The sequence below is a fragment of the Toxorhynchites rutilus genome, chromosome 2 (genome assembly GCF_029784135.1).
Source record: "Toxorhynchites rutilus septentrionalis strain SRP chromosome 2, ASM2978413v1, whole genome shotgun sequence".
NCBI classification, from domain to species: Eukaryota; Metazoa; Arthropoda; class Insecta; order Diptera; family Culicidae; genus Toxorhynchites; species Toxorhynchites rutilus.
The window spans coordinates 291,147,968-291,171,280 of record NC_073745.1 but is presented as its reverse complement, the minus strand read 5'-3'; the positions used below and the strand labels follow the sequence as shown (position 1 = coordinate 291,171,280).

At 38.3% G+C, this 23,313-nt stretch overlaps 1 protein-coding gene across 3 annotated transcripts in view; it reads right to left on the bottom strand.

Annotated features, from left to right (window-relative positions):
* LOC129769980 (uncharacterized) overlaps positions 1–23,313 on the bottom strand; it is a 200,881-nt gene that overhangs the window by 163,855 nt on the left and 13,713 nt on the right. The window contains exon 2 of one of the 3 annotated variants that reach the window (XM_055772529.1): positions 21,155–21,209. The exons of the other annotated variants lie outside the window; for them this stretch is intronic. The gene's annotated coding sequence lies outside the window, so the exon portion shown is untranslated. The remainder of the gene's footprint in view (positions 1–21,154; positions 21,210–23,313) is intronic. 3 annotated transcript variants of the gene reach the window in all.

Sequence of the window (23,313 nt, the reverse complement as noted above, 5' to 3'; positions counted from 1 at the left end):
AGTGATCATTTGTTTGAAGTTGAATCTGAATCCATTCTGAATGAAAGAATAAATGAATATTTGGGGGACTTCGAAAACGGGAGCGTTACGTTGGAGGTACAAGGTTTTATGCATCCAATATTGGATATGAAAATATCCTACTGATGGGGAGAATAATCTTCAGAAGCTTTCCTGCTAATTGCACTTGATTGAAAAATAACAGAACCAAATGTATTTGGTCGCAGAAAAACATAAAAAACATTAAAATAAACTCTTTCGCTTGCATGTTATTTTCAATGCCAAGGGGAACTGGCAGATTATTTTGCAGAAGCGATATCTTTCCGGACTCTTCTCGAAGTCCACCACCAGTGGTGCTAACTCGATAACCACCTGTTAATTGCACTTGATTGAAAAATCACAAAACCAATTGTATTTGGTCGCAGTATTATATGGATAGAGAACGTTAAAATAAACTCTTTCGCTTGAATGTAATTTTCAATTCCAAGGGGAACTGGCAGATTATTTTGCAGCAACGATCACTTCTTTCCGGATTCTTCTCGATAACCAGCAAACGTAAAGAGTTGCGCGCGTGTATGCGTGTGTGTGTGTGTGTGTGTGTGTGTGTATGGCAATTGATCCGATGTCTCAAGCGAAACCTGGTATTCTCTCGGTCGTCTTCTCTTCTCTTTCTGATGGATCGGCTTTTCTGCGCTCCTTCACAGTCCCAAACAAACTGAATGCGTTTCAGGTTAGGTCAGGCCAGGTAATGAATCCCTTGATCCCTCACCATCAAGCTCGTCCAGCTCGTTCAACTCGTTCATTAACGATGATGTCTTGTCGATGTAATCACGAAAAATGAATGCGTTTCAGAATATTGCTTAAGTATGCTTTTTGTCCGTGATCGAATAGAAAGAAGGTGTGGTTTACGATGGTAGTTTGAAAGGCAAACTAGAGGCGAATGAGCTCTCTGAGTTTGAAACTTTCAGCGACTGAGCAATAATCGATTGAGAATTATGTTTATCGCGATGTGAAACATTTTCCGTTGCGCGCGCAATATTGGAAACGAACATATCCTACTGATGGGGAAGAATAATGTTCAGAAGCTTTCCTGCTGATTGCATTTGATTGAAAAATCACAAAACCAAATGTATTTGGTTGCAGTGTCATATGGATAGAAAACATTAGAATAAACTTTTTCGCATCAATGTATTTTTCAATTCCCAGGGGTATTGGCAGATTATTTTTCAGCAACGATTAGATTTTTCCCGATTTTCCTCGATACTCGAAGCCCACCAGTGGTTAATGCTAACTCGATAACTACCTGTTAATGGCACTTAATTGAAAAATATTTGGTCGCAGTGTTACATGGATAAAAAACATTAAAATGAACTCTTTCGCATGAATGTATTTTTAAGTTCCCAGGGGAACTGGCAGATTATTTTTCAGCGACGATTGAATCTTTCCGGGATTTTCTCGATGCTGAATGGTATCCAAACGAAGAGTTCCGCGCGTGTATGTGTGTGTGTGGCGGCAGCTCCGATCTCTTCCCGGGGAACCATTTGCGGAATCACTTTCCTCCTGATGGATTCCCTTCTGCCCTAAGGTGCACAAACAGGCTCTTGGTGACACCGTTCATTCGCGCTTTCATGATAAACGAAGAGCTTCACCACAACAGCGACAACATGCTCCAATCGCTGTTCAATTAGAACTGAGTGGATCTCCGAGTGGCGCTCGCTTATATACCGATTGATGATTTCAATAGCCTGTTTTTAAATCAATTTTAAGACTATTGAAACAAGTTTTTGAATCAAAAGGTAACAAGTATATAACGCGTAGACATTTTATCTTTCGAATGAAGTGTTCATCATACCATTTCATTCAGTTGTTTAGGAGCTATTAATGCTCAAAATCTCGGTCTCCGGCGTAACGCTTTCGTTTTCGAAACTTTGATTTTACACCCCGGTATAGAAATGAAAGACGTAGTCCTACGTCAAAAATATTTCTTAAAAGATTGTTCAATTCTATTCCAGTACACGGTAAAGAAACATATTTTCAACACATCAAAATGATAATAATAGACGCTAAGCATAGTAATTCACACTCAGCTGATTCTTTAGCAGTTTAAATAATGATCAGATATTACTGTTAAAACAAGCGAGAAAATCTATTTTACAAAAAAGCACCATGAAAGACAACTTTTTGTCTTAAACATAAACTAATGTTGCTGCTCAGTTTTCTCGGAAACGGCTAAGCCGAATTAGACGTGGAAGTTTAGAAGTGTCAATAGAAACCCCATTTTATTTCATTTGAGAACCTTTTTTATCGATTTATCGAAATAGGTTCACCAACTCAGGAGCCTCCCAAAACAACCCAAAACCCTCCATTTGGAGTATCAAACTTCATGATTTTACTTATTGCGATGAACTCAAGCCTATATGACCTTATTGATCTAACCCCGGTATGTTCCAGATTGAAGTGATCACTTTATGACCAGAACCAAATTCCATAAGCCATAACATATCAAACTTCATGGTTCGTCAATACTAGCCCATCGGTGATCATTTTGAGGGTTTTTGGCCGCATTAGGATAACCCGGACGGCCTCCGGATGATCTACAGCTCAAACTTTAGATTGAGATATAAGAAATAAATATGAATCTAATTTGACATCCTCAGACCCTTGACTTCATAACGTTCAAAGACTTCATGAGGTTTTGTGAGCATGAACAACACCCACAAAGAGGAGAACAAAATCACTCATAGCTGGTTGTTTCTTTCTATCGTGAGTGGCGGAAAACGTAACATGAATTCAGTCCCGCTACTTCTGAACCAACTGTTAAAAGTCTGGAATGAGATGGAGGATTGTATAGTCCGTATAATATTTTCAGATATCTATATTTCAGTGTTGCAACACTTACAGTTTTTTTTTCATTTTCTTATTTTACATGCTATCATACCATATTGCAGTAACGTAATTTATCGACGTTTTCTGAGTTACAAAATAATAATACTCTCGTCAATATATCACACAGTAGGGAGTTTTTTTCTGTCTAAATAATTTATTTGTTACGTACATGATAGGCATGTGTCTGGATAAACTCCAAGGTATTTAAAGTGGTTCAGCTTGTTAATTGAAACACCCTCAATCTTTGTGTAGAGACAAATGATATTTTTTCTCCTAAATGAGTGAAAGACCATATATTTCGTTCTTGACATATAGAGTGACAACAGATTCTCTTGGAAATACTTACTGATCATTTGAGACGACGGTTGTAGCATCCTAGCAAGGATAAAATAATGCTATGTCGTTAATGAACAGTCAAGCAATTTCTATCAATGGCAGGTTACCCAATATTATTGAGGCACAGAAGGTACAACAATGGACCAATAATAGTACCCTGAGTTACGTCAATATTTGTTGGACGTAGGATACTTCTGGCATCATTCAATGCAACATATTTCTGTCTAGCGGTAAGATAGACAGGAATATTTTGACGTTACTCAGGGCAAGTATGGAAAAGTTCATTCGCTCATTTCTCCACACCTAGTTATTAATCTGTCTTGTATCTGCTTGGAATAATCATAGCGAAGAGAATGCAGCAAGCAATCGTTTGTTTACACGATGAATCATTTTCAACTCTCCGACCTTCTTCATTCGGGACTGTGAGTGACCCTAACATAGCAAAAAGTCGACAACAACATCCAATTCATGAATACTCCTTTGAAAGAATAGTGCGAAACAAAATAACGAATGAGTAAAAATAGGCTCAATCTGCGTGCATGTATGATTTTATTTTCCCTTCTACTCTCTTCCTTGTTAGCATTCAAGCAACGCACTTGAATCTGCCTTGCCACTCATCAATAACTTGCGTTAAGTTTGTTTTGTTTTTTTTTTTGCATAATTGGGAAGCTTATGCCTTCAAAAATGTTGCTTTAAAAAATTTTTTCGACATTTAATTTCGTTAGAAACCATAGACACCTTAAGGAACATTGTGTAGCTGTAGGAATTTTGAAACGCGTTTTTCTCGAAACCATTTTTTTCCAACTGGTGGTATCGATATCTCAGGATCTACTCGACCGATTTGACTGAATTTTTTCATCAGCATCGAAAACGTCCGAAAATAAGCTTTAATTTAGTTTTTTTTAAATAAAAATCGGTTCACTTTTATAGAAGTTAGTAAAATTTGTTGCGTGAGCGTTTAATCTGAAAGACCCTGTATAATCAGGCAAATAAACAGATTGGAAAATACGTCGAACTTAAAGGTCGTTTTTCATGAAGCGTCTACAAATAACTGTATCTCAAATCCAAACTCTGTAACTCCCACTAGCAGGAATTATTTCAACTCAATCCAACTATTTTATTTCATTCCGTTCAGAAAAACATATAATATTAATCTTATTTTAATAAAGTATTTTGAACACCACATAGATCAAAAAACAAAGTAATTAGGTTACACCTACACTAACATTTCCTAAACCCTGCGAAAGGTGCTCTGAATTTTCTCAAAACTGATGTCACTCATGCCTGTATCCATGTTCAATAAAAAATATCAATTAATCTGCATATCAAATATACCCATTATCCGAATTTTTCGCCAAAATACATTCACGCCATCCCAAACCACAGGAATCAACCGATATTGGCTCAATACATTATGTTATTAACGGTGATTCAATATAATTTTATTGGTGACATAAACTGCTGTAAATGACAAATCCCCTCCGATGCAATGCAATCGAAAAAACAAAAAAAAACAGACAAAACAAAACAGAATTGATTCGGGAAACACACCAAGAAGTGTCGGACCGAGAGAATTTAAAATTGAACCAACGCCTGGAAAAAAACCGGGCTGGGGACAGGATGCAGTTGCAGTCAATTGATTGCAATGTAAAAAACGAGTGCCGCAGAAATCACGTGACTCGCACGAGTTGTGCAAACATGGTGTTGAGAGGTGTTTGGTGTTTGATAGCTACTCTAGAATTCCCGCACGGACGGGCAGTGTGATGGCCAGTTTGGAGGGCACCAACTGACTGACTACTGCCGGCAGTGCATTGTCGCTAGCTGGTGGACATTCTTGTTTTCTGCTCCAAGTGCCATCTGGGTCCATTTGTGACTCCCTAATTCCACGATTTCCCTGATTTAGCCCTACCCAACCCCAGCAAACGATGAAGCGTTATTTTTTTGAGCTCCGAATTGCATGGTATTCTGCCTGGACGGGTGAATTGATGTCAGGAGCTCACCTTTTACTGCAAGGCCAGATGGATGGATAGATTTCTTCCGGCTGCTGTCTGTTTGCCGTTGCAATTTTATATATTAACATGCATCTATGCACTCAAGCACTGTGGACGCCGCCACCCAGCATCATCCGCGAACGCACACGGAAAGCCATCAACGCGCGTTGTGGCTTTGTACCAATTTTGATGGGCCACCATCAGTGGTCATCTCATCCCGTAGCGGTGCAGCAATAGTCGCGACGGTCCCAACTGATATGGCCGATGATAGGAATCGCGCGCGGGGGTACGGTCCAACGCCTCGCAGGTCGCATTCGTTGCAGTTGAATGCGTGTATAGCCCTGCACCGGCTAGTGAAGGGGTGCATCGCACAGTAGCCGCCCCCCCATAAATCCTTCCTGCACCCGCCGCCCTGTTCTCCCAAGTGAGCAAGTGAATTAAGTGGGAATTTCCACTTCATTTTTTCCGTGATTCCGTGATTTCACTGTTTGTCTGTTTGCTGTACATTTGACGGGCGAACCCGACCCTTGGCCGCAAATCCAGTCACAGGGGCAGAGAGGGAAGGGGTACGTTGGAAAAAAAAGTATGAAGTCCATGTTTTGGCAGATCAAATGCACATGTATGTTTCAAGTATCACACTATGCGAGTATAAAAAAAAGCTGACCGCGAATGGAATACCAACGGATTGCTTTTTTATCCCATTCCTTAACAATTGATTTTTCATGCCATCCGATCCGATAATTGTTTCAGTGGATTATGATGTGTATCAATTACAAGATAATAGCCCCTTTATTGATTTGTACTAGCAGAGCTTTTTTGTGATTTGGTGATAGCTTGTGATGAACAGAGTATGGCTTGTGATCACAAAAAATAATAGGGAGCATTCTCATTTTAATGCGAAGATATGGTTTTTATTATTTGATATTTTTCCACTTTTCATGGTATTCTGAGGATACTGATTGTTTCAAAATAGACCAATTTACAACCTTTCATAGCTGTCAGCAAACCATACTGCAGTCGTCACGTCACATCCACGAAACTTATGAGGTTTATCTATTATCATCAACAAGGTTAATGAGACAGTACCAAAAAATTCGATTTGCAGTGAAATTATTAGATAAAATCCGTGTAAGTATGAAGTATTTATTCATAGAATGTGTATATATGAAAGAAAAAACATAAGTCAATTCGAAATAGTAAATCACTCATTTCTCTAATAAATGATAAATATAACGACGAGAAAAAAAGATTCAATAGAACCTACTGTTACCGAAATGCATTGCAATTCGTCGCACCTATCATCAGAACCCCTTGGCAACGATAAACAATAGAAGAGATTCGAACCATTGTTGAAATCATCATATATTAAGAACCATTGTGAGCAAGTGAACCAAATACGCGGATTCGTAGTTTTAACCATTTAAATTATTCCATCATCATCTCATTTTCGGAGTAAGAATTGGAATTACCTTTATTTTTATAAAATTGTAAAGCCTTGAATTCACATTGCACTATTTTGTAGGCTCTTGAGGTAACAAAACAGTCTGTATATTAAACTGTATGCAGAAGAATTTAACTTAGAATATTAAATGTAAGGATGAACTCGTATATTTATATTCATGAATAACAATAATGAAATTATTTTAGGAATTTTATAATTATCCTGTGAATAAAAACGGAAATTAATAAAATTAGAAACCTGCATGCGGTTTTGTTGGAAACATTTGCGACAATTTATAAAATTCATTTACTGAAGAGTAAACATGGCTGAAAAAACCTCGAGCATTAAGAAGTCGACAAACGTCACAGCTTCATCGTCATCCAAGAAGGGAGTACCACTAAAGAAAGACCAAACGAACACTGATGATGTTCCAGAACAGGACAAGCAGGCCTACCTCAATCTCTCTGCAATGGGTCGCAGTTGTCAGATTTGTCGAGGAAACGACGACATGGAAATGGTGCAGTGTGACCACTGCGATAAGTGGTTTCATTTCTCTTGTGTAGGAGTATCGCAACAAGTAGAAAGCCAGGACTGGAAGTGTCCAAAATGCGTGAACGCGAGGACATTAAGGTCACACGAGCAACTCGAAAAGGCACAATCGAAAGCGAAGTCCGCTCAATCGGAAAAATTAAAGATTCTTCAAATTCAACCATTGGAAGATGAACGAAATTTACAACACGAAAAGGCACCATCGAAAGCGAAATCCACTAAGTCGAATAAAACGAAACAACTACAGCTTCAACTATTAGAAGAGGAACGAAAATTGCAGTTAGAGGAGGAGGCGAATAAGCGAAAATATTTAGCAAAAAAATACGCTCTATTGAAGGAAATTGAAAATGAGGAACCCCCATTCGACAACGAAGAAGAACACTCCTTCGAAAAGGTCCAGGAATGGCTTGAAAAAACCGATCTAGCTACCGCGAATCAGGGTTTAGAAGAGCAGATAGCAGGTAACCCACCGGAACGTGAATCAATTCGACCTGATACATCAGTACGTCAAGAAATCGTCGTTCCTAGTGTTAAAAACTCACTGTTTAGTCCGGAAGAGTATCCAACGGATTGTCTTCTCATCCGTAGACAACTGGCCGCGAGACAAGCGGTATCAAAAGAGCTGCCACCATTCTCTGGTAACCCAGAAGAATGGCCAATCTTTCTGGCCACGTTCAATAATACCACCCAGCTCTGCGGGTTCTCGCACGACGAAAACCTCTTTCGCCTACAAAGATGCCTTAGAGGAAAGGCATACGATGCAGTTAAACGGTTCTTATTGTTTCCAACGAATGTTCCTCGCATCATGTCCACCCTAAAAATGTTGTTTGGACAACCAGAGGCTATAATTCTCAGCCTTATCAACAACATATCTAATATACCAGCACTACGTGAGGATAAACTTCAGACACTCGTGGACTTCGCTATTTCTGTTCAAAATCTCTACGCGACGATCGAAGCTTGTGGAATTCACGAATACAGCTGCAATTTATCTTTGCTTCACAACCTCGTTGATAAATTACCAACATCAATGAAATTGTCCTGGGCATTACATAAACAATCATTACCAGTAGCCAATCTTGATGCATTTGCTGCATGGATTTTTACACTTGCAGAAGCCGCTAGCTCAGTCAACTTGCCGAGTACTCCACCATTAGATCTGAAATCGTCGAGGACAATTAGGAAACCCACTACCTTTGTGAACACGCACAGTAACGTCAGCTCTCCGGATCAATATGACAAACACATAAATTATAATACGAACAAGCCATCCTGCGCTGGATCATTCCCATCGTGCATTGTGTGCAAATCGAATTGCACTACCATCGAAAAATGTAAACGATTTTTAGAGTTGAGCTACGATGCTCGTTGGGCAACTGTTAAGGAATGCAATCTTTGTAGAAAATGCTTAAAACCACATAAAGGTGGCTGCAGAATAAACAAACTTTGTGGAAGAAACGGATGTAGTTTCAAACACCACGAACTATTGCATAATGATCAAAAGGATCAATATCCAAATAAAAACGTCGAGCCAACGAATCCTCAATTTGAACCGCAACCATCCACCAGTCAAGACGCTCAAAACTATAGTCACCAGAGTGTGATGAGCTCGGTACTTTTCAAAATTGTTAAAATTGTCCTCTACGGTATTGACACACGAGCAGAGATTTACGCGCTGTTGGATGATGAGTCTTCTGTAACACTGCTGGAACAGAATTTGGCGGATGAATTGAAAGCGAAAGGGATCGCTTCCCCACTATGGTTAAGATGGACCGGTGGGACCTGCCGGTATGAAAAGGACTCCCGGTTAACTGATTTACAGATCGCCAGTCACGGAAACCCAGGGAAGAAGTACACTATTAGAAATGTTCAAACTGTAGATGAGCTCTTGCTGCCGGAGCAGTCAATGGATGTCGCCGTTCTCAGAGAAAATTATCATCACCTACGTCGATTACCACTCCAATCATATCGTAGTATACGTCCGAGAATGTTGATTGGTGCCAATAATGCGTTTCTAATAAACACTATAAAAAGCAAAGAAGGAAATTCGCACGATCCCATCGCCGTGAAAACAAGACTTGGCTGGACGATTTATGGTGGAAGAGAAACGAAGTTAACCGCAGACGTCGCGCATCATTGCTGTCATATTTGTGAGGCTCCGGTTGACGATTTACATAACGCGATGAAACAATACTTCGCGTGGGATAGCTTGGGTATAAGCAAGCCTGAGATAATTCTGATACCGCCGGAAGAAGAACGGGCTGGAAAGTTGCTGCAAAGTTTAACCAAGTTACATGATAATCGGTACGAAACAGGCCTCCTTTGGAGATATGATAACCCACGCTTACCCGATAGTAAACCTCTGGCGATTCGCCGGACACAATGTCTCCAAAAACGTATGCTGAAAGATACGATACTAGCTAAAACTCTGGATCGTAAAATGAAAGAATACTAGAACGCGGCTATGTTAGGAAACTCACATCCGCTGAACTGCACGAACCACGTAGTCGGGTCTGGTACCTCCCGGTATTCCCTGTAACCAACCCTAATAAGCCGGATAAAGTTCGTCTGGTTTGGGACGCGGCGGCTAAAGTTCATGGCATCTCTCTGAATGCACTCCTACTTAAGGGGCCAGATTTGCTAACGTCTTTGGTTAGTATACTGTACCAATTTCGCGAATTTCGCATAGCACTGAGTGGTGACATCCGCGAAATGTTCCACCAGATTGGAATAAATTCCAGCGATTAACATTGCCAGAGGTTTTTGTGGCCAGAGCATGATGGTGAATTGACAGTTTATATCATGCAAGTCATGACCTTTGGAGCATGTTGTTCTCCATCGAGCGCACAATATGTCATGAACAAGAATGCCACACGATTTGCTCAACAATTTCCTGCTGCCGTGGATGTAATTACACGGAAACACTATGTCGATGACATGTTAGTCAGCGTGGAAAGCGAAGAAGAGGCTATCGAATTAGCCGAGAACGTAAAATATATACATGCACAAGGAGGGTTCGAAATTCGCAACTTTATCTCAAACTCCTCACGAGTACTCGAAGCTCTTAGCGAAGTTAGCACTGCCGAAAAATGTCTCGATTTGTCCACTGAACTATCTACTGAAAAAGTTCTCGGTATGTGGTGGTGTACGAGAACCGACCGTTTCACGTATAAAATAAATTACAATCGTTTTGACAAGAGTATACTTAACGGAAGTCGGGTCCCGTCAAAGCGCGAATTGCTGCGGGTACTAATGACGATTTTTGATCCTTTAGGATTAATTTCGCACTTCCTAATGTATTTGAAAGTAATTCTCCAAGACGTGTGGCGCAGTCAGATCGGATGGGATGATCCGATCTCAGATGAGCAATTCAATAATTGGACCACATGGCTCTCCTGGTTGCCGCTGGTAGAGAAGATTCAAATCCCAAGGTGTTATCGAGTATGTACATCCATAGCTAATTGCAACGAAGTCGAGCTTCATACATTCGTGGACGCAAGCCAAAAGGGCATTGCAGCAGTGATATATCTACGGTTTCAACAAAATGATAAAATAGAAACTACGCTCTCAACGGCCAAAACACGAGTCGCACCCCTTAAGTACACTTCAACACCTCGCCTTGAGCTTCAAGCAGCTGTAATAGGCGCTCGACTGGCCGACACATTCGGTAAATCGCTTTCTACAAAAATAGCTAGGCGATATTTCTGGAGTGATTCTCGAGACGTGATTTGTTGGCTGCGTTCCGACCATAGGAAATACAGCCAATTTGTCGCTCATAGAGTAAGCGAAATATTGGATCTAACCAACATTTCAGAATGGAGTTGGATTTCTACAAAAATAAATATCGCAGACGATGGAACAAAATGGCATCGACCCCCGGATCTCCGAAGTGAGGGTAAATGGTTCTGTGGACCAGAATTCCTAGGAACTCCTACAAATCACTGGCCGTGGCATCAACTAGGATGCAGACAAACAACAGAAGAGCTACGCCCTCATATTCTGCTACACGTGACTTCCACCGCACCTGTCCTCAACATAGATGACTTCTCATCGTGGAAGCGACTGATCTCAGTGAAAGCATATATATTACGTTTTGTATCCAACATACGAGCTAGTTCAGAGAAACGACCCAAAACCCTGGGGCCTCTTACATCACCGGAACTGATTCGAGCGGAGAAACACATCTACCGTCAAATACAGCGAGAAGCGTTCAGCGACGAACTGGCGATTTTAAAAAGTTCACATGCTAATAAGAAAGAAGTTTTACTGCCAAAAACCAGCGTTCTATATAAATATAATCCCTTCGTAGACCACGATGATATTATTCGTATGCGGGGACGCATCGACGCTTGTAAATTTGCTATGTACGAAACGAAAGCCCCGATAATATTACCACGCAAGCATTCTGGTACTAAACTAATAGTACAAATGTACCACGAAAAATATTACCACCGTAATCATGAAACGACGCTCAATGAATTACGCCAGAAATTCATAATCCCCCGAATACGACGAATGTACAACCAGGGTAAAAACAGAATGTCAGTTATGCAAGATAACTCGTGCTAGTCCTGTCCCCCCTCTAATGGGTAGCTTACCTGAGGCACGATTAGACGCGTATTGTCGCCCGTTTTCTTATGTGGGCATAGACTATTTTGGCCCTATAACGGTAGTTGTCAGAAGAAGCTCAGAAAAACGCTGGGGAGTCCTAATTACATGCCTTTCAACACGTGCCATTCATATTGAAATCGCATACAGTCTGAGTACAGCATCATGTATTATGGCAATACAAAATTTTATTGCGCGTAGAGGGACACCGATCGAAATTCATAGTGACTGCGGTACTAACTTTCAGGGTGCTAGTAAAGAACTTACACAAACATGGAAAAATGTTGACCAAGAGAAAATAATGAAAGAGTTCACAAGTACGGTCACCACATGGAAATTTATCCCCCCTGCCTCTCCACACATGGGTGGTAGCTGGGAAAGGTTAATCCAGACTCTGAAAAAGAATTTGAACCAAATTCAACCTGGACGGTCTATCAACGATGAGATTTTAAAGAATACTTTAACGGGAATAGAGAACACCATAAATTCACGACCTCTCACGGATGTACCGATCGATGATGAATCCGCCCCTGCATTAACCCCGAATCATTTTCTTTTGGGTTCGTCAAACGGAACCAAACCGGTCGTACCATTCGCTGATACTGGCATCGTTCTACAACGCTCATGGCATACATCTCAAGTAGTAGCGAATTTGTTTTGGAAGCGATGGGTTCAGGACTATCTTCCCACACTCACGAGACGCACTAAATGGTTTTCAAATGTTAAGCCAATCGGAATCGGTGATATCGTGATAATAGTGGATCCAAGATTTCCCCGAAACTGCTGGCCTAAGGGTCGTGTAATCTCCACTAGTTGCAGCAAAGATGGTCAAGTTCGCCGTGCTACGGTCCAAACATCGTCGGGCATATACGAGAGACCAGCAGTCAAACTCGCTGTTCTGGATGTAGGCGCGTCTGTCAGTAAACCGATTTATCTCGGTGTACCGGGGGGGAGTGTTACCGAAATGCATTGCAATTCGTCGCACCTATCATCAGAACCCCTTGGCAACGATAAACAATAGAAGAGATTCGAACCATTGTTGATATCATCATATATTAAGAACCATTGTGAGCAAGTGAACCAAATACGCGGATTCGTAGTTTTAACCATTTAAATTATTCCATCATCATCTCATTTTCGGAGTAAGAATTGGAATTACCTTTATTTTTATAAAATTGTAAAGCCTTGAATTCACATTGCACTATTTTGTAGGCTCTTGAGGTAACAAAACAGTCTGTATATTAAACTGTATGCAGAAGAATTTAACTTAGAATATTAAATGTAAGGATGAACTCGTATATTTATATTCATGAATAACAATAATGAAATTATTTTAGGAATTTTATAATTATCCTGTGAATAAAAACGGAAATTAATAAAATTAGAAACCTGCATGCGGTTTTGTTGGAAACATTTGCGACAACCTACAATTCACATATGTTCGAACAGTTTTAAATTTAGTGAAGTGTTGCTCGGCCAATTCATGTGCCATTACATGAACAGGAACAAGTGCGTAAGAATAATATCATGCAGATATGTTGGGTTGTGTAACTTATCTAAATTCCGGTCGATTGTGAACCAGCGGATTGTCATCCAATAAATTTCCATATCTGAGAGACGAGGGTACTTCCTGGGGGGCCCAATGAACAAAATATGAATGTATGACATAATGTATAACATAACATAAAACAACACATAACATAACATAAAAAAAAACATTGAGCAATTCCACGCACAATCAGCCTAAAGACGGCAGATTTTGATGCGAACCCTTCGATTATATAGTGGCAACCACCCAAAACCACAATTTTCATTATCATATGACCAATTTTTAATTACAACTGATTTTTTTTAAGGGGGTATGTAGAATCATTATTCTTCAAAAAAAATGTAACTACAAATCCAGACGTCTTTTTCAAAACAAAGTTGTTGGGGAACTATTGAAGTGTTTAGAACAAATAAGATTTTAAATACACCGTTGAAAAATCTTACTCAAATATCGAATTTAATGTTAAAATGGTCATATAAATGGTCTGACTGTTCGTTCGTGTTGATGGTAAGCTATCTAACCCAGACCTTTATGAGAAAATTCTCACCAAAACATGAAAATCCCATTGCCAAAGCTACGAGTCCAAAAACTAATGTGGAAGCTAATCCCATGAGTTTTACTATTTCAGGAGAACTTCTCTGATAAAAGGATTCGACTTGAAAATATTTTTTTTCATACTGAAAGGATTTACGGCACGTGTCATTCAATTTTTCAACTCGTTACTTTGCAGGTAGCAATTTGATGGTTTGGGGAGAATTTTCTCAAAAAGGCCCGATTTAGATAGCTTACTTAGGATTATTTGAACTGATTGAGAACTTAAGACGACCTGCGAATTAGAAACTTACCACCTTTTTCTCGCATTGAATAATTTTCCAAGTGATAAGAAATTGGGATCAAGAGAAGATTGTAAAAATATAAATTTTTACAATCTTCTCTTGATCCCAATTTCTTATCACTTGGAAAATTCTTCAATGCGAGAAAAAGGTGGTAAGTTTCTAATTCGCAGGTCGTCTTAAGTTCTCAATCAGTTCAAATAATCCTTTCGGGATGGTTTCGACCATGCTGCACCATGTTGTAGTGTATATCACGTTGTACGCAAAGGATACTGCTCGTTCAAGCTCTCCAAATCACTCAAACTGCTTGTAAGCTGCTTCTACTATTCGTTTTAAAAACTGCTACAGTTTTTCGCCAATATGGACCAAGGACTTCTACGAGAGAGACACATTATGAAGCTACCTTTAGGATGACAACAAATTTTACAACAAAATGGTTCATATTTAACCTAAATCGGATAATCAGAGGTATATTAAAAAAAAGAGTTTTGAATTTCACGTAAAAATAATGCATTATTTTTCCCCCAACCCAATATGAAATTGGTAATATCTCGAGTACGGTTAGTTCTAGAATAAAATGTTCTATATAGTTTTTCATGTGGATTCACATGTATATTCCATTTTCCATATTACTTGTCTTAAATGGTTACAATTTCGCAAAGTATTGAAATTTAATATTTTTTAAAAATTCGTACCCACATTTTGAAGAATACACAACACCATTATATCTCAAAATTTGTTGAATTAAAAGACTTTTGTAATAGACATTTATTTAAAAATCAAAGGGAGGATTTTTCGATATACAAAATATTAAGATAGATAGAAGTTAATAGAATAGATAAACAATGGAGTATTTAAAATGTTATTTTTCCTAAATAGTTCTCCAACAACTTTGCTATACATAATATTTTAATCAGAAATCTTGTTTTCATGTTATGATTTTTTGAAAAAAAAAGTCACAGGAGGGTTGTGTCGGAGACACAACCGCATAGTTGACGTAGGATTCCGTTAGGCTATCTGTTGATTTTGGATATGTTTGAAGAATTACATCGATAAACTCTTTGATAATGATTTGGTGGCCCTGAAAAGGGCCGTTTTGTTCGGTTGTTGGATATTGTTTGTTCACTCCACTTTACTCCAGTGTTTACGGAGTGATGATGACAGAAGGGTGGTAAACAGTCGTTGGATGGTGCGTATAAGATAAAAGATACCGAAATGGAACGAGATATGATGGAAACCGCCCTCTGTGATCCTAGACGAGATGCCTCCTGTGTTATGTATGGATGAAATAAAGAAAAAAAAACTCACCAATGTAATATAAGACAATTTCCAATACCGAACACAATTATAATTTTTTTTCATCAGTAAAACATGTTACATATTTGAAACGTAAAAGCTAAATTTTTATAATTTTTACTTTCTGAGTGTTTATTCAACCCATTGAAAATTTGAATTGGACTAACAACACCTAATACTATATGTAGAGCATACGGGAAATCACTTTTTTTTAATATTTCTTCACTTTTCCAATTTTTCTCGGCGTATAAACTTTCCTTGGTTGAGAATGAACACAACAAAACAGACAGCTTAAACCAAACGACCGGTTCTCAAGCGGGAACACACGTTGGTTTTTATTTATTAAAATTGAAATAAATCGTTTCATATATCAAGTCATGCCCAGTGACCATTCTACCCTGGATTCCTCGAGTCAAGAGAGATCCACCACGATTGATATGATGTACAGACTAGGGGGGCGTCGCTGATCAATGGTCAGTTGCACCCCTATAGGAAGTATCCCGTGTCGGCCACATATACATAGTACTGGAGACTGCAACATCCCAATTATGAGAATCTTTGTAATTCTAACCTCGAGCCAACCGCGAGTAATCGGTTACATATTACTAACATAGCATAGATCTGGTGTAGTGGTAACATCCATGCCTTTCACGCTAACGGTCACGAGTTCAATTCTCACTCCCGACATTCTTCCAAAAATTGAAGTAAAAGTGACGAACCAGCCAAATGAGTTGAAAGTCACTATAATATAGATAAAAAAAATTCCCGACACCAATTCTGAGCAAGATTAATGAGAAGGTATGAAAAGGCTGAAGGCTCTTGCTGAAACACGTAATGATCTTTCCCATACAATTTTTCCATGCTTGGCTTAACGACATTCTGCAAAACATCCGTTTTATATTTAATTAAATTTAGACACCGTTCTCGATGAAAACAAAAGTGGTAGTTTGCCGCATTTGCAAATACATCCCCAAATCATCCCGGATGCAGCGCTTTGGAACCGTGGAATGTTTCTGCCACTATCTGGGATATTTTTCAAACTGTAGTCCCATAATCTGTTGTTTTAGACATTGTGGGACTGTTTCAAGACAAATAATTTTCCATCCGAGAAGAGGATGTCTTGTCCATCGTGCTGGATAGAAGGAGACCTTCTAACCCATTTTATGCGAACAGCAACTTTGATAATTTTTCATGGCTTTGAAAAGCAACCATATCGTAAGGTTTTGGCAGCAAAAGTTATTATCAATTTCATTCAATTTAGTATAACTTTATGGGCAAAAAATCGGTTTGGAGCAACTAAGAGCGTAAAGTATTTAACCTAGCAAAAAACAAACCCTAATAAAATGCAAAAGTATGTAATCTATTCTGAAGTACTACTTTGAAAAAAGAACACGCATTGTGATGTAGGAAAAAATCATTGGATTGGACCTCCTACAGGATGAAAAATGTAGATTTTGGCCGATGTTTTTGTTTTGTGATTTTTCGATTTTGGGCCATTTTCCGGAAAAAATAACTCTAGAAGATTGGAGTTTCTGCAACATCAATAACCAAAATTCCACCAATGACTTCCGTTAAAAAAAAAATATGTTTTACAGTTTGGTCGATGAATGGGTAAACCATCTCTTTTTCGAAGCTTCCAAAACTCCATCAACTCAACATTTCTTGAAAGCTTCGTATTCCAGGTAATTTTTGAGCAAATTTTTCATTGCCGGTTTCGAAACATTGTGTTCAGCGGCCATTTTACGTATAGAGCATTGCGGTTTTTTATGTGATTTTCTCCTTGAAAATTTTAATCATTCGCTCAGTCCATGCTTAATTTCTTATGGCGGTTTTTTCCGGTCATCCCAATAGGAAGTCTAACGGTACCTCCTAATGGTTCGATAAACAAAAATTCGCTTCACTCTCAGGTTTTTCAAACTTCTGTAAAAAGCGCCTGGGCGCATTCCATACAAAGACTTTTCTACCTCAGCACAATGTACACTGAATGAAAATTATCGAACTGATTAGACAATATATTTTGTAAACATACGAGCAGTACAAGATAACGCTAATACAGGGTTTTCCAACTTTAAATTCCGAAAGTAAATTGAAATAAAACACACTTAGAATTCGAATTTCGATGAAACTATTATTTCAAATTAAAGTTTGGTTTATGCCATTATGTGTGAAATACAACATCATTCAAATGTCCACCTAGGGCTTCCTCGCACACCTTGATCCGGAACAGGTAATTTTCGATGACTTTTCGGCACATATATCTCGGTCATAACTTCACGAATGTTGTCTTTCAAATGTTCAAGAGTTTTCGGAGAGTTGGCATAGACACGGTCTTTCGCATATCCCCACAAAAAAAAGTCTAGCGGGTTCAAATCGCATGATCTGGACGGCCAATTGGCATCACCAAAACGCGAAATTATGCGTCCCTCAAATTTCGTTCGCAATATGGTCATGTTCGGTCGTGTTGTGTGGCACGTGGCGCCGTCCTGCCACATGTCATCCGTTTCCATATCTTCAATTTGTGGCAAAAAAAATCGGTTAACATGCGGCCATAGCGCTCACCATTCACAGTTACCGTCTCGCCGTCCTCATTTTCAAAGAAATACGGCCCGATGACTCCACCAGACCATAATGCGCACCAAACAGTGACTTTTGGCCGATGCAATGGCCTCTCAACAATCACGTGTGGATTTCCTGAGACCCATATACGGAAATGTTGGGTGTTCACATAGCCACCGAACTCGAAATGTGCCTCATCGCTGAAGAAAATTTGATGCGAAAATTCCGCATTTTGCTGCTGTTGTTCGTTCACCCAATCGACGTATGCCCGACGCATTCCATGGTCACCACGCTCTAATTTTTGTACCAGTTGGACTTTATATGGATGTAGGTGCAAGTCCAAATGCAAAATTCGCCACAATGATGTGTTTGACAAGCCCAATTGCTGAGCACGCCGTGGAATCGAAACATTCGGGTCATCCTCCACACTGGCAGCAACAGCAGCAATATTTTCGGCCGAACGCACATTACGATGATGCACAGGTTTCACAATATCCGCTACGGATCCAGTTTGATCGAATTTACGCACTACATTAGCGATTGTGTGCTCTGTAGGCCGTCCATGACGACCAAAATCCGTCCGTAATGCTCGAAAAACATTTGCCGGTTTTTCATCATTTTTATAGTATAATTTAACAAAATTAACACGTTGTGCGATGCTAAAACGATCCATATTGTAAAATGGCAGACATTCAACTAACGATATGACGCTTTGGTTGACAGCTATGTCAAACGGTTGTCAGCGCAGAGCTGTATACTTTCGGAAGCCCGAAATGGAAATCCCTGTAGATTAAGCTTATAGCACATAATACTGATAATTGTTGATTTTCGAACGATGTATGAAAGCTGTATGGAACTACGTCTGTTATGCGGACAAGCAGTGATTTTTCGGAAACGTTTTTTTTCAAAAATTCTTTCGAACAAATGTTTTCGAACAAAAAATGTTTGTTTGCAAGTTGAACAAACGTATTACATTGTGTAGCATGCAAAACGGCGACAAAGTCGATTTTGTTCATTTTGTCGCTTACGTCTCCTATACAAACATGGGCAGTATAGAGCAGACATTGCTTGTGCTAATTCGACCGGTGAAAACGCGGAATTTTCGTTTAGATAATGCTTGACATTTTCAATGGTGTAGAAAATATAGAATTTGTGCGTGGAAATATTCCCAATCGATTGATGCTAATATCCCTACGATCCATCGAGAAATTGTCGAGTTATGAGCGTACAAAATCATTCATTTTTCATTGAACGCTCACTTTTCAAATCCTCATTTCACAACCTGCACAACCACAACACAACCTTTGAGTGAATGATAACTTTGTAGTACGAAGTTTTGCGCTAGAATGTTATGTACCACAATGAAGCTTACCCTTTCAATGAAAAATAACCAGAAAATCATTTATTTAACATTGTGACATAGGACTATGTCTTTGATTTCTATATAGGGGAGTCTACGAAAAAATGTAACGATTTATTAAGAATTTTCAAACGCATATCACTCAAAATGGTTATTGCGATATATGTTGTGTTATATATCATTAGACAGCAAATTTATTCAGTATGTTTTTGCTTAAAACATGAACAGTGAATATAGTAGAAAAAGTTAACAATTTGATGGTTTAAATGGGTATGTTTTCTTGCGATTGCACTAACCACTCGCTTCCTCCCCAACGCAACGAGCAATATGTTTGTCTTGATTCGGGCGTTAGCTCACAATGTGAGTTGATGCGTATAATGAGTTATTCTCCATTTACCGATAATAGACATTTATGGGTTATTGTATTGTATGTTGCCCAATCAATTTGTGCTCAATTCACATTTTTATCGTGTAGGTCTTGCTGCTAACAATTTATGCGATTGTGTTGCAGGATGTTATAATAGCGAGTTTGGTTATGTAAAAATGCAATTAATGAATTTAACTGGCTGCTGATTTAGAAGATCGAAAGGGTATACTCACGTATATCGGATTATGATAGCTTGAGTCGTCGCGATCTTACCGGGCTATAAAGTAATTACAATGTTCCGGACAACGTGGTAACGAAGGAGATAATGCTATTTTTATCTATAATATATTTTTGTAGTCATAGATTGATTTGACTCAGGCTTATATTTATGTAGGTCTTAACTATTTAAATTTGTGTTTGAAAATGATACATGATGACTCTTTGTCTTCATCTGTACGATTGAATAAACAGAAGAAAAGGGTAGTAGGGTAGTAGGCTTCAGTGGTATTTTTGTGTACATTTTTTAACAGAATGTGATACCGAATTCTATGACGTTATGTCATCTAACCCTTTAAAGGATACAAGTACATACAAGAAACGGTTTTTCCAGGGCATCCATTTGATGTATCAAAAGAGAAAAAACAGATTTTGAACAATAAAAAACTGAATGTAAATGCAATTACTACACACAATCTATGTCAAGATCCCGTCCGTGCCCCTAGGCTCAGACCCATCAACTTTTTCTTTTAATTAACGTCTTCATATTTCAAAATAAATTGATCGACTGACCCCACAAACGGGGTAAGTTGGTCAATAATAAGCATGTTTTTTTTGAGCAGGTAATAAGTGTTTTTCCATTAGAAGTATCCTTCATTATAAATTAATCAATTAAATCAAAACAAAAACAGTTAACATATATCATGTAGTCAGGTGAACAAAAAAACAAATTAATGAAAATTTCAAATTCTCATCATTGTTGGAAATTAGTTAGGCAATCTTTTCCAGCCATTTCGTCTCTCTTCCACTTTGCGGCGCACCAGAGATGCCAGGATTGAAGACATTCAGTTTTGGGAAGACAATTCGAAGACATTATGAAATATGTGGAGACATTTCAGTTGTTAGCGTGCGTGCGGATTTTTAAGAGATATTATGTCCATGAACTTCTAACCGATGGCCGAAAATATTGTCAAAAAAGTAGGACTTTAGTCTCAGCGAATGAAGCGGTCTGCATACATATGTTCTCTAGAAAACATTAGTTCATTTGCGCTCGAAAATTCGAATGATTGTGACATTGCATTTCTATTATTTTGGGCCTATACTATACAATAGATTAACCTGGATCTTTAAAAACCACTTCACGAATCGAAGGTTTTCCGGTTACATACCTTTTCAACAATTAGTTTCATGAATATTGTTTGAGTTACAATCAAACCTTCAAAGCTGAAATAAACAAATAGAGTTATTACAGTTCCGTTTTTGTGTGAAGAACTTTCCTCCGATAGTATGGTGAAGACATTTGAAGACATTTTTTAAAACTAATACATACAATAAACTTTAGTTTTACGTTAGAACCGATGTTTTTCATGATTAGTAATAATTTTCCGAACAAATTTTATAATGCGCAAACAGTTAATAATTTTTGGAAAAATCGGCATAATGTTCGTACTTAATAGAAAGTTTTTCCAATTTGCTTATTTTATTGCATCAGCATTTCGAAATTTTTATCCATAGATCGCTATTTTTTTTTTTTTTTTTGGACGCTCAGCTTCCAACATATCGTTACTGACCGACTTACCCCTATGACCAACTAGCCTCGCCCTACCCTACCATTGGAAAAAAAATTATCAGTTATTGGTTTAAAAAAATGATGTTGAAGTTAGAAAAATCTTCCCTATTCAATTGACGGAAAGAAGTTATTCATAAACCGTTTGCAATTCAATTTTTCAGAACAGTTACACTAGTTGAACTTTTCCTTTTCAGCTACTAATGTTCCATGCAAAACGTTACTCAATCAAAAACACTTTAGATTGCTAAAAAACAATAAAGTTCTAATTTTATCTGGGCATGATAGTTTGAAATTAAATGTGCCAGTTCACCATTTGCAATTTCACAATTTTCACTTTTCACTGTATATAATCAAATTCTGTATATAATCGAGTCAAAAAAAAAATTTTTCCATTTGTTTTTTTTTGCATGTATTTTTAGTTTTTTTGAAAATAAAAGAGGAATTTGATTTTTGATTCATCCCCTTAAAGCCAGAAAACACCTTTCTCATATGAAAAAAATTAATTTATCCATATTCTCTCAGGAGGTGATAGACGATCATATTTGTTGAAAAAAATCCTCCTACGCATATGTTCGAATTTAAACAATGACAGATCTATAGAACTTTTTTTTTGTTTCTGACTCTGTTGCCTCAAATTGGCTCTACATTAAAAAGTACGCTACGGAAGACGATTCTGATGCTTTCATTTGAAAGATGAGAAAATTTTATACAGGATATAGTAGTAGAACAACTAAATTAGTGGATTTAATCAACATTTTGGAAGTGAAAAACTTCAAAGTTAATAATTTTTAATGTGTTATTATTAATTTTATCCTAAAAAATTATATTAAACTAGATTGTTTCTGTCAATTGAATTGATGTTCCGCTCTACAATTTATTCTTTGACACCCAACTTCTATCTTTCTTATTTTGGCTGCAATACCGATATAAACAATTCCTGGTGAAAATTCAAGCAAAATCTTCAAAAATCACGATTTTATCCCACTGTATATGTAATAGCCACTAAAACTTCACCTTAACGTTGAAAGGTTACATTTCTTCTTGAAATAAGCCATATTTGAAATATATATAAAAAAAAAATTTCCCAACTGTATATAATCGAGTCCAAAATTGTATATAATCGAATCACATATAATCGAGTCTGTATATAATCGAGCCCGACCTGTATCATGAGTTCATGAGTATATGCAAAAAACCGGAGGATGCAGAAAGATAAAAATGATGTGTGCCAGTCTAACGCACATATTAGTATCAATCCACTACACTTATTTTTGCCACTACTTTACAGTATCTAAACTATCTCTTTCGCCCCGAAAAAATAATCTTCTACACAGCTGTGTACTCTCGCATACAAATAATTCATCCACTGGAATACCATTCCAGCTGCGTGACTGCGTTGCGTGAACGTTCGCGTTGCAGTAGACACGCGGGTGCCAGTGCCACGCTGAGATCTGTGTCTGGGGGAGATGGATGGATAGCTGCTAAGTACCCGTCACCCACTTCCTGAAAATGTTCGAATAATCTCGCCTCTTTCGGACACACCCGGACGATAGTCGTCGACCGTTTTTTATTTGAAGTTCTACTATTTGATATGCGTGTGTGGACAACGACATGCTGAACGCGAACGAAAAGAATTTTTCTGCAAGGTGACACATATGTTACCGTCAACATATCGTTCTTGGCTCCGGCCATCGCCATCATCATCATCGTCGCCATCACCAACCCCATCAGCGTCGTCCCGTGCGTTCTTCTGCACGG